Raw genomic sequence first — 12,383 nt, 5'->3', positions numbered from 1 at the left:
GGGCACTTTAAACAGATTTTTTCCCCTGCTTTCTACTTTTAGACAGTGTGATTCCTGGTTTTGGCAATTTTGGGTTTTACCAGCAGGAGGTTTATGTGACAGAATATGAACATTAATAAAACAAATTTGTTAATTTAGTAGAATAATTATCAAACTGATCTAGTAAACAAGATTTATTAGTTAATAAAACAACATAATTGGAAGGTGTAAGGAAAAGCAAACGTTTTGCGTAAAATGTACATCTAACAGGCACATTCTGTACAGACACTAAGGTAAATTATATGCATGCAACTTTTTGTTTGTTTTTAATATTTAAGCATAAATCAAGAAGGAAATTTCAGAATATCAAACCTTCAGGGAGCTGAGTGATTGATACTTGGGAACAAAAGGAATTTGTGTAACTTGAGGTTATATCCAAGTATGTTTACTCATAATGTGGATTTTCTTCAAAGCAGGGTTCCCTTCAGAGGGATATATCAGAACTAAATTCCATATTTGAGCCAAATATGCTGGGAAGTTCCTGAGTTATCAGCACTGAAAGGAATGGGGAAAGGGCTCTGCTGAAGTAGTACAGTTGCCTTTCTTTGACTTGGATGGCTTAATTTTCTCCTTATTTAGATCAAGATTAACATCACATAGACCAGACTGGAAAAAACAAATATTCTTTGTTTTCCTGAAAGTGCCCCCAGGTGCTGAAGCTGTCATGTAAACTTCAATTAACTCACCTATGTACTTGCTGACTTCTTACTCAGGCAAATGAGAACTCCTACAAACTGTGTTTTTGTGAAAGGTCCTTTTAATGTTTTGTATCTCTCCACATCTCTTCTGTGTTGCAGCCACTGTGCTCCTGACTGAAAATGGGAAACAAGGGATCACGTATCTTTTTAAATGAGGGACTCATGAAGCATTTGGATACACATCCCCCTGCATTGCTTTGGCAGTTTATTTCATGCTCAGCTGTTGGACAGCAGGTTCTGCTGTTGCCAGTGGCCTGGTTATTCACATGCTGTAAGTTTGACCCGTCTTGGTTTGAGCTTCATATACAAAAGGCCTGTCTTGAGTAGCAACAGTCTGAACTGAAAGTTAAAAGCTTGGCAATAGCAAAGCTGTAATTGCTTGGAGGAGGTTATATAGGTGGAACAGGATGGTTTGCTTGGAAAGAGTTGCTAAAGTTGTAGAAAAGAATGAAAAAAAAGTCATCTGAGAATAGCTGTGGAAGGACCATAGCCAAAACTCTGCACTTTCCAAGTATAGATGATAATTTGAATCCTTTGGGGACCCAGTGAGAGTCTCTGCTGCTGGCTCCATCTCTGTAACTGTAGAAATGTGTCTTCAGATCCAGACTTTTCATCTGTTTCTTATGCACGTAATAACCTGAATCTTAATCTTGGACATCAACACCCTCGACTTTGGAGGAAACTGCAGTTAGGTCTTTTGTTGTACTTTTATGAAAGCTGTGGTAGACTAGAGCAGAGATCTTAGAGTAATACTGAGAGATTTGATGTTCAGCAAGCAAGGAGTCATGGCTGGAGAGTGGATATCCAGCATCATGCAATCCAAATACCAAAAAAAATCTAAAAAATATTAGTTCTCTGTATAACCTTCTGCCTTCACCCTACCCTGAGTATTCATCTCCTACCCTCCCCAAACTATTGTCAAAGTCAGTTTTTAAGAACCAATGTTTACTGAAACATGGCATACTTAGAATCACAAATTCTCTTGGGTCAGAAGGGACTGCTAAAGGTCATCTAGTCCAACCTCCCTACAATAAGCAGGAACATCTCTCACTAGAACAGACTGCTCAGAGCCACATCAAACCTGATCTTCAGTGTCTCCAGGGATGGGCCCTCCACTACCTCTCTAGGCAACCTGTTCCAGTGCTTCATCACCCTTGTGTTAAAGAACTTTTTCCTAACGTCCAACCTAAATCTACCCTTCTCTAGCTTGAAACCATTACCCCTTGTCCTCTCGTTTCATGCCCTAGTGAAAAGGTCTTCCCCAGACTTCTTATAGACTTCTTCTTTCAGGTATTGGAAGGTCAGTATAAGGTCCCTCCAGAATCTTTTCTTCTTCAGACTGAACAACCCCAACTCCCTCAGTCTGTCTTCATAAGAGAGGTGCTCCAGCCCTCTGATCATTTTTGTTGCCCTCCTCTGGACACGATCCAACAGGTTCACATCCTTCTTGTGTTGTGTTGTCCAGAGCTGTACACGGTACTCCAGGTGAGGTCTCACCAGGGCAGAGTAGAGGGGCAGAATCACCTCTCTTGATCTGCTGGCCCCACTTCTTTTGATGCAGCCCAGGCTGCAATTGGCTCTCTGGCTGCAGTTGCACATTGGTGGCTCATGTCCAGCTGCTCATCCACTAGAACCTCCCGGTCTTTTTCCACAGGGCTGCTCTCTAGCATGTTCTTCCCCAGCCTGTATTCAAATTTCTGGTTGCACTGACCCAGGTGCAAGATCCTGCACTTGGCCTTGTTAAACCTTATGAGGTTCCCCTGGGCCCACTTCTCCACTTGTTCAGGTCCCTCTGGATGGCATCTCATCCTTCTGGCGTATTGACCGCACCACCCAGCTTGGTGTCTAACTTGCTGAGGACGCCCTTGATCCCACTGTCTATAATTGTTGATGTAGATATTAAACAACACTGGTCCCAGTACAGACCCTGAGGGACACTGTTTGTCACCATTTTCCATCTGGACATCAAGCCATTGACTGCTACCCCCTGGATGCAACCATGCAGCCAGTTCCTTATCCACTGAACAGTCCACCCTGTAATCCCAAATCTCTTCAATTTAGAGAGAAAGATGTTGCAGGGGACCATGTCAAAGGCCTTGAGGAAGTCCAGATAGATGACAACTGTAGGTCTTCCCTTGGCTGAACAGATATTGATAGTCAGGCTTGTCAGCCACTCCTGTGTCTCTGACCCAATGATCTAATTTTTATAACCGTTCTAGAACTGCTAGAAATGCATTTCCTCAATAAAATTAATCAATTGCATGAATCACGGGGAAAATGTTGTGTGATGGTGCAAGATGATGCTCCCCAAATCAGATAGTTTATGTCATATATATGGGTATTGTATAAATAATAATTTACCATTTTGGAAGGTGAATGTCTGCACAAATCCAGTTCATTGGCTGATGCTTTTGTCTGTGTATTTTATTCCTTGAATATGGAATGAAGTGCTCTGTTTCACACCAGCAATTATATGCCCAACTCTGCTAAGATTTGGGTTTGTTCTTCAGTGTAGAAAATGATTGGTTTGAGGACTTCTGAGTCTTCTTCACAGGTTCGTTCCTGGTTGGCCTTTGGACAGGCTGTTAATACCCATTCTTCCATTTTGCCCATTTGTTATTTGGCTGTAATATTTTACCTGCCAAGTTTAGGTGGTGCAGATAGACTTAATTCTAAGAAATTATATAAGGATGGAGCTTTAGAAGTGTGGTCTTTTAATCTGAAATACTCCAGTGTGTATGTCTGTAACCCATACTTTTGACTGTAGGCCTGTGAGGTTCATGCTCATTTGTCTTTAAAGAACATTAAAAAGACATGTTGATGGTCCTTTTTCTTCCAAGTATGGTAAATTGAATCATAAGATTGGCACTAAGTAACTGCTCATGCTAAGGAACGATGCTATAGCTTTTTATTTTGGGAATGGACTTGCTACAGAAGTTAAAAAAATAATCTGGGATAAGCAACATACTAGAAACATTTGATAAAACATTGTCATTGGCAAGAGGAGTGCTCTTTTTCTTCTTGCGTACAGGTACACAGGAGCTTTATATGGCAGGATAATCAGTTTGATCCTTGTTTCCATTTTTGCTGTTCAAACTAATAAACATGGAACATGGATTGATCCAGGTCTCTCTGCTGCCATTGGAGCCGCCTTCTTTTTCAGTGATGTGTCAAGGCTAACCACCCATGATAATGTAAGTATGTTTTCAGCTATTTTTGTGACCAAGGGTGAGTTGAGCTTTTGCTGCTGCAGCTCAGTGAACCACTGGTGGTGGTGGCCAGTGCACATTGGGCCACGGAGAAAAAACAATATTGGCCTGGCTATATCTAGCTTGTCTGAAGTGGGTTTTTTTTCTTCCTTTTTAATTTTTTTTTTTTCTGGAACCTTTTGTTTGTGAATTGTAAGTTTGGATGAATATCTATTTTCCCATTCAATTTTTTGTTTGGTTGGTTTTATTTACAGAAACAAAAAATGGCTTCAGTAGTTTACAAACAAGAAAATACAGCATATTTTTCTTGTTTCTTCCGGATTACAAAAAAGCAGTAGATGACACTGTTTGTTTCATGAATTCTATGGAGGATGAGGGCCCCGTGCAATGTGTCTTTTTATATTGTGGCTAAATACAGCCCTCTGGATGGAGCAAGTGAGGGATTTGCAGTAGTACAGGCAAGTGGTGCAATGGGAAGTCTCCCAGGTCTCTGGTAAACTTATGCCTTGTAGATTTCAAATTTTTTAGATTCCTATGGAACACATTTCATATTTCTGTTTCCTGCTCCTCACCTTTTATAAAAGAACATACACTACTTCCCAGGCAAACCTCTGGCAAAACTATTTTTAAATAGTAGTCTTGTAATAAGAGAGGATATTCTTCTCTCTTCCCTGTTGCAACACCTGGAGACAGTGGGTTTTAAGGTCCAGCTGAAATTCAGCTTAGTCAACAGAGAAGTGATGTTGAGGTCACAAGGGGGAAGCTTTCACCTTTCCACAGCAGGACATTCAAGTCCTGTGAGTGTTACCGTGTGTGGCAATTTCACCCATGACTAAACCCAGACTTGGCTGCCCAGCTGGCTTTGCCCACAAGAATCTCATTAAAATCTTTGCAGATGTCAGAATTCACCCAGAGTGATGAAACCAGGAGTTTACCCTCCTAGTACACTCTTGCACAGTGTTTGATAAAGCGGCTGTTTATTTGCACTCACTCAGAATCAGGTTCATCTTAGTGACAGATTGTGTAATTTGTGTAGGAAGCATTTTTAATTTTTTTTTCATGTTTAAGCTCGAAAGGTGTTGTGTCTGCATAAAAACTTCTCTATTGTGAAATAATAATTAGAATGATTATGGAAACACTCCTCCATCTGTGTCCTCTTGGCATTTCAGCGCTTACTTACGCATCAAGTAGAAATGCACTTTGGTATTTTTGCTTCTTTTATTGCTGTTACGCATCTTTTGGAAGTTACCATGTGATTTGTTGGCCAGCTACTAAGTCTGTAAGACTTTTAGTGGGAGAAACTGGTGCCTGAACACTAGGTTGTAACCCTGAATATAATGTCTTTTCCAAAGTGGGCCTGAATTTTCTTGCAGTGGCTCAATATATTTTAATTTAAATATCATTTGTAAACAGATACTTTAAGGTCTTGCTGCTGATTTAAATCCTTAGTGACAAAAGCAGTTGATTGACGTCTTCCTTAGTGCTTGTGAAGTCATGCTTCACTGCAGGGAAGTGAGAGGTGACTACATGTCAGAACACTTGCTTGTCTTGGATGGGGCGATGGTTGACGAGAAGCTCAACGTGAGCTGGCAATGTGAGCTCACAGCACAAAAAGCCAACTGTGCCCTGAGTTGCATCAAAAGAAGTGTGGCCAGCAGGTCAAGGGAGGTGATTTTCCCCCTCTACTCTGTTCTCATGAGACCCTACCTGGTGTCTAGTTTCAGAGCCCCCAGCACAAGAAGGAGACAGAGCTGCTGGACCAAGTCCAGAGGAGGGCCATGAAGATAATTCAAGGGCTAGAGCACCTTTGCTATGGAGACAGACTGAGAGAATTAGGGTTGTTCAGCCTGGAGAAGAGAAGGCTCCAGGGAGAACTTATGGTGGCCTTCCAGTACCTGAAAGGGCTACAGGAAAGCTGGGGAGAGGCTTTTTACATGGGTCTGTAGTGATAGGACAAGGGGGAATGGCTTTAAACTGGAAAAGGATAGATTTAGATTAGGCATTAGGAAGCAATGCTTTACTGAGATGGCGGTGAGACACTGGAATAGGTTGTCACCTCCCTGGAAGTGTTCAAGGACAGGTTGGATGTGGCTTTGAGCACCATAGTCTAGTGGGAGGTGTCCCTGCCCTTGGCAGGAGGGTTGGAACTACAGGTGATCTTTGAGGTTCCTTCCATCCCAAAACACCCTATGTTTTCATGACAAAACTGCATTTCATTTGGTCCAACAGAGGGGAAAAAACCATTTGCTTCAGTTTCTCCCTGCCTTCCCCATTACCTACACTTGTTCTTTTTGTTCCCCAAGTGCCTCCCTGTGCATGCATGTGCGGCAGATGCAAAACAATAGCTGGAAACTGTTAAGAGAACTGTAGGAAACTCGGTTGAAAAGGCACTAGAGAAATGATGAGGATTGCATTGCAATGTGTTCTGAATTCCCCTAGGTGTCATGTTATAACTCTTCTGCGCCTCTCTTTGCAGAGGCAGATTGTGTTTCAATTCATGTTCATCCAAGATAAATAGCTGTATTGCTTGAGGAAATATTAATTTTTTAGGAGAAAAAAGGTCTTGGACATGACAATGCAAAAACATAATTAAAAGGTTGTGCCCTCAAACCATAAAATGCACATATTTTTCCTATATTGTCTGATGGGTTCAAAAAGAATTGAGAATGTTTGCTTTGGCTTTTCACACAGCCTTCCATTTGGAAACAGTTATGAATGTGGGACTTGTAGTGAACAGGTTTGTAAGACTTTTTTTTTTTTTTTTCTTCCTTCTCTTCTCATGGCAGACCCCACAGGCATCTGCCCACCTCTTGTTTCTTGGCTGCCTCTTTCTACCCCCCATGCTGACACTTGACCCTCATCCTCAGCTCTTTGCGGCAAACAGTAGATGTGGTGACATTTTCCTTGGCAAATACAAGGACCAGCCTTATGACTTGCCTTCCCACAACTTTCTGTCTCCCACGTCTTTGTAAGCATCATGTGTCCTCAGCCTGCTGGCCTCAGGGTGTTCTAGATGTGGGAAGAGGATTAGCATCTTCCTACAGTGTGTTTTGTCACTAGGTCATTCTGTATTTTTATCGTTCCTTCTGTATTTTTACCTCTCAATTACACTGTCTTGCAAGGGTCAGAGGAAGGATGACACTGGGCTGGCCTAAGGTTTACTGCTCTTATACAGTACTTGTGATGCCCCTGTGTGCCAGCTGAGAGAAGCATGATTTACACTGATTTGGATCCTTTGTCCTCTGCATTGTGTTTCTTGCATTTACACATGACAGAAAATAGCCCCAACTCTCTCCCGTTTCCTGCCTGTTCTGTTCAGAGTTAAGGCAGTCTATCAGTTTATTGGCCTAATTGATTTTTCCAGGCACTCTCTTCTGATGTATATGACGAATGCAATTAATTCTGAAAAGGTTAAGACTCAAACCCTTCCTCCGAGTGTGAAGCACTGAAATACCAGGCTTTTGAGGGATGTCGACTAAATGAGAAAATAGCCTGTTCCTTCAGAGTTGGAAGGGGGAATGCAGTGTCCTTATATAATCCAAAGGGAAGTGCCCGTAGGGAGTTACATCGCGTAAGGCCTGTCCTTGAGTCTCTTGCTAATGTGGGTGTGGTTGCTGTGAGTGAGTGGCTTGTGCTAATGGGCAAAATGTCGGTACTGAAATTAGGTGACCATCTGATGGCAGTTCAAAGCATTTATGAAAAGCTGCTTGCTGATGTCTCTCCATGTCTGCAGTATGGCAGAAATAACAAGCTGTATGGAAAATCATCTGGTTCATCAGGCAGGACTGAAGGCTCAGAGATGAGGTTTGTTCATGCTCTCTGCTCTCTGATGCCTGCATCAAGCCAAGTACACTGGCTTACATTCAGAGCACTGGATATAAGAAACTGCACTGCTGTAAGTGACCACTGGCCTACAGTTCGGAAATCTGGTGTATTTGTTATACACATTCCATTCAAACATTAAAATGAACATTTATTTATAATTTGGATGCCTCAGTTGTAATGTATACTTACAATATGTTTCACATCAGTGTTACAGGCCATCTGGAATAAGTGCAATAAAATAACTGCATCAGCAGGTAGTAACAATTAAGCCCTTACCTCTCCCATCTTTCTATTTCTTTGGTACTTCTAATTTAGGCAAAATGTGCTTGCCTCAAATTACAGGCAGGATGTATTGTTGCAAATTCTGTGGCTACCCTCCTCACTTCCTCTGAGGGAGTGACTCCCAAGAAGCTTAAGTCCTTTCACAAGAAATTTCAGTAGAGCATCAGCTGTGGGCACTGACTGTGGATATGGCAGATGCTTCTTGTTTTACAGACATGAAGTGAGAACACAGCACAGATAACCACCCAATACAACTAACTAGAGGGAAGGTGTAAGAGCAGAATGGTGATAGAAGATGTAAAAAAAATAAGCACAAGATTGCTAAATATATGTAAAATCTGCCTATTATCCTGTGTGAGATTTTCCCAAGAGTTGGATTGCTCCCTGGTTGTAGGATGCAAGGTGCTGCATTTTGAACCATTTTCAGTAATGATGATGCAAGAAGGAAGGATGGCTTTGAAAAAACTAAAATAAATAAATAAATAGTTCTGAATCTTTCTGTGCTTAGTGGAGGTTTCAGATAATATTGCATAGCTGGTGCTTGAAGACCAAACGCTGAAAATGATCCTGGGTACTCATGGCAGGGAATTCTCATTGATTTAAATAAAATTTCTCCTGAATGAGGCCTGATCCGATGGATGACAGCTCTATTCTACAGGTGAAAATGGATAAACTGAACATTAGCTGGGCAACAAAATGTCATGTTTGGATTAAATGTAAATGTTCCTGTGTGTAAATTCTAGGATTTCTTGTCATCTAATGGGATGCCAGAAAAAGACCTGCTTTTCCCTCATCCCTTCTGCTCCTTGACCTGAGATGTGCATGTGCAGCAGCAAAATGTTAATCTTGTTTTGTTATTCCTTGGGGTTTGTCCCACTCCAGTTTCTGAATGCATAGGAGTGTTGTATAGGCAACAAGGAGAGCCTGCAAAGGCAGCTGGATGTTACCCAAGAAGGTGCTCCTGCAGAGCTGGCAAGAATTAGAGGGTTGCAAAGGGTCCTAAGTGCAAACTGTGCCTTATATGAGACTTGTTCATGTACTTCTTGGACCTCGGTCTAGTAAGAGATGGGGACAATAGAAATACCCTTTAAACACCTGACTTGAAAACACCCTTAACTCCCAACTACAGTGCAGGTGCTTTTCTGTGCTTCCCCCTAGCTTCTATTACCTTTTTTTTGGTAAATTATTAAATGCACAAAATGAGTGCTGACAGAAAGCTGGGCTTGCATGCAGGTGCCTTTATGTTCCTCCTGAACAGAGGAGCAGCTGAGCCTGGAGCTGTGGCACCATCATGCTATGGGATGGGCTTCAGAAAACGGATGCTACTGGATTTAGGTCCATGACAGCTCTTAAGGGCATGTCCTATGACATGAATAACTAGAGGAAGCATAACATTTTGCAAGATGTCAAATTAAATTATTTAATTGGTTCTACTGGTCTGAAAAGAAACCAGTCTTGGTTTTGGCATAGAATATGTGATGTAGCATCTGACTAGTTGAAGAGATGGGTTTTGCTTCTGAACTCATAATACCATCCACAGTGAGATCCTTTCCTTGATAAGAATCGTAGTTTTCTGAAGTGTGAAGAGAAAACTTTGCTGAATTTTGACATCCTAACAAGCAGGGAAACAATTTGATTTGAAACACATGCGTTTCTTGTTCATGTGAAAAATCTCATGGTCAAATACAGAAAAATGTTCTTCAGTGCCTGGCTTTGTGGTGGGAATGACTATAAACATGGAAGTCAGCTGTAGCTTGTTTCACCATTACTCGTTAGAACAGTTAAAAAGAATTCCCTTCTACCATATTTTTGACTGTAAATGAAGTCTTCATATTTGTTTTCACAAAAACCTTTGGATATTTCATAAAAAACCCAAATATTTGAAAAGCAGAAATAAAGAAAATGATATATAAAATGTCTTGCTATAAGCTTTGTTGTTTCATGTTGGCATTTTTTGGTAAGGAATTAACTATTTCCCATGAAACATCAAAGAGACTTTCTTGGTATGCTTGAGGAAGGAGGGGGCAATACATGGTGCATCGTGGGAGACATAGTTTAATCAAAAGGCCAACCCGAATCCAAGCTTAAAACTCCCAAGAGACACCACAACAGCATTCCAAATGAAAGGTTTTTGGGTTTTAACCTAAAAAATACTGCTCTGTAGGGATGATAAACAATTTGTCAAGTCACTGGAACGTTGCATAAAAAAATGTAGGCTTGGAGGGCAAAATGATTTTTTAGGGAAAAATGAAAGAAACCCCTTTTTCTTTCTGGATGGTAGCCTTGTGAACCCAGCCCAGGGAAATCAGAACAAGTCCCCTCTGATTCATTCATTCATCATCTGTAACAAAGAACTGTGACTATGGGACAGCTGGTTAGTCTGTAGGTAATTCACAAAGTAGAGGAGAATCCAGCTTTATCTCTAACATAGCTGTTTCAGCTTTGGCACTAGGTTTTTATCAGGAAAATAAACAGGCATAACTGAATTGTACATGGATTCAATTGGCATTGAACTTTTAGAAAGGTCAGTTGTGCATCTGAAATACTGGATTTCAGACTGCAACTCTGTTTTAAATACACACATTGGAAATGAAGTTGTAATGTGAGAAGATAACATTTTTATATAGTCATTTTTCTGGCTCTGGCTTTCAGTAGCTTTAAAGGTATTTTATAAATAAAGCGATCTAGTGTATTACAACATACAACTGTACATTTGGGACATGTAATGCAAACCTTAATGAAAGTTCATGAGAACTTAATGTGCAGAAGTTATTTTTAATTCATAGTATCTTATCTGTTTTTAATTTTTTTTTCAAAATACAAAATGCAGTCGGGCTGTCTTATGTACTAATTCTTTGCCAAATTTAATTTGTTTCCAAATTAAAGACATTTTTCAGTTACATTGTCATGAAAAGCATCTGAAACCATTAAGTTTTGTTATATTTTTAACTTTAAAACCTTCAGAATGTTGCCAATAGTGTTTTTTCCAAATGTTGAGAAAATGATTTATCTTTGGGACAAAAGCTACCACAATAAGCCTATCTCTCTTTTTTTTTTTCTTTTCAGCCTGAGGGGTTTATTATCGTCTTGAATTAAAAACCCCATGTAACCGGGTGCTCTAATGAATGGGGGCTCAGGGCCAAAAATCCCTATTTGATTATTGGACCCAGCTGAAACAGGAGCAAGTGGTTACACAACCCAGCAGCTGCTGGGCTGAAGATAGGCTGTTGGTGGGAAGGAGGCTCCTACTGTAAGTCCTGAGAGAGGCAAATCCCTAAGGAGGAACACTGTCTCCCCTCTGCCCAAGATGGGCAGAACAACATGTTTTGTTGCTGCAGTTTCAACATTTCCCCTGTTTTTTAGAAGAGGAATAAGATCAGGCCCAGGACATGCACAGGGTGGTGGTGAGTGCTGGTGAACAGTGTGCTGCTGATGTGGGCAAGGCTGAAGGGAGGCAGCACTGAGGAGATGCTGTGAAAGCACGTGGAAAAGTAGCAGCATTACAGAAAAGGGAACATAAATGCTAGCCAGTGTCCTAATGATGGCTTTTCTCTTATTATGAAATATGAAAGAGTGATGATAGAAAAATTTCAGAGTGCCTGATGGCTCTATCTCAGGCCATTGCAGAGCCAGGCCTGGACTGATTTCTTGCATCTCTGGAAGAAAACAACTCACCCCAAACTGGCAGTGGTCACCCAGGTTGTCCACATGTGAGTTATTCAGCAGCAGGTGACTTCTGCACTTGCTGATGCAACTTCTGAAACAACAGGGCCTGGTTTCAGAATGGAAGAAGTTGCAAAGCTGTGGAGATAGCTGGCATGGAGCTGTCTGGTGCTTCAGATCCTGTAGCCTGCAGAATGACCTCCCTCAGGTTACTCTAGTTATACTGCTCTCATCTCGCACTCTTCCTCAGCCTGACCCTTGTTCAAAGAAAACAGAGTTTATTTTGAAGGCTCAAGTCATACTTCTCCCTTTTCCCCTCCTTGCTTAGCAGCCTGTATGCAATACTTGGGAGGGAACAAGCAAAGAGAAAGAACAGAACTGAGTGCAAAAAGTTAATACACGCTTATGGTGTGCTTCAGCTGCACAGACCTTGGGAGACCTCTGGTCATGCCTTCCTCTGACTTGCTCAAGATGGAAGAGCATGTAAGGGACATGGGGCTCCCGGGGAAACAGCTCAGTGCACTGGAGAGAAAATGATAAGGAGCACACAGCTGCCTGTCAGGAGAGATATTCCTGTGTGAGAAAGTAGTAAAGACTCTGGGAAACAGCAGGTCATATCAGCCTCTGTCATGCCACGCTAGTGTAGATGAAAGAAAGATTTGACCCT

This window comes from Chaetura pelagica, unplaced genomic scaffold, assembly GCF_000747805.2.
Source record: "Chaetura pelagica isolate M959 unplaced genomic scaffold, ChaPel_1.0 scaffold109, whole genome shotgun sequence".
Taxonomy (NCBI): Eukaryota; Metazoa; Chordata; class Aves; order Apodiformes; family Apodidae; genus Chaetura; species Chaetura pelagica.
The sequence above is the reverse complement of the archived record's forward strand: the minus strand, read 5'-3'. Positions refer to the sequence as shown.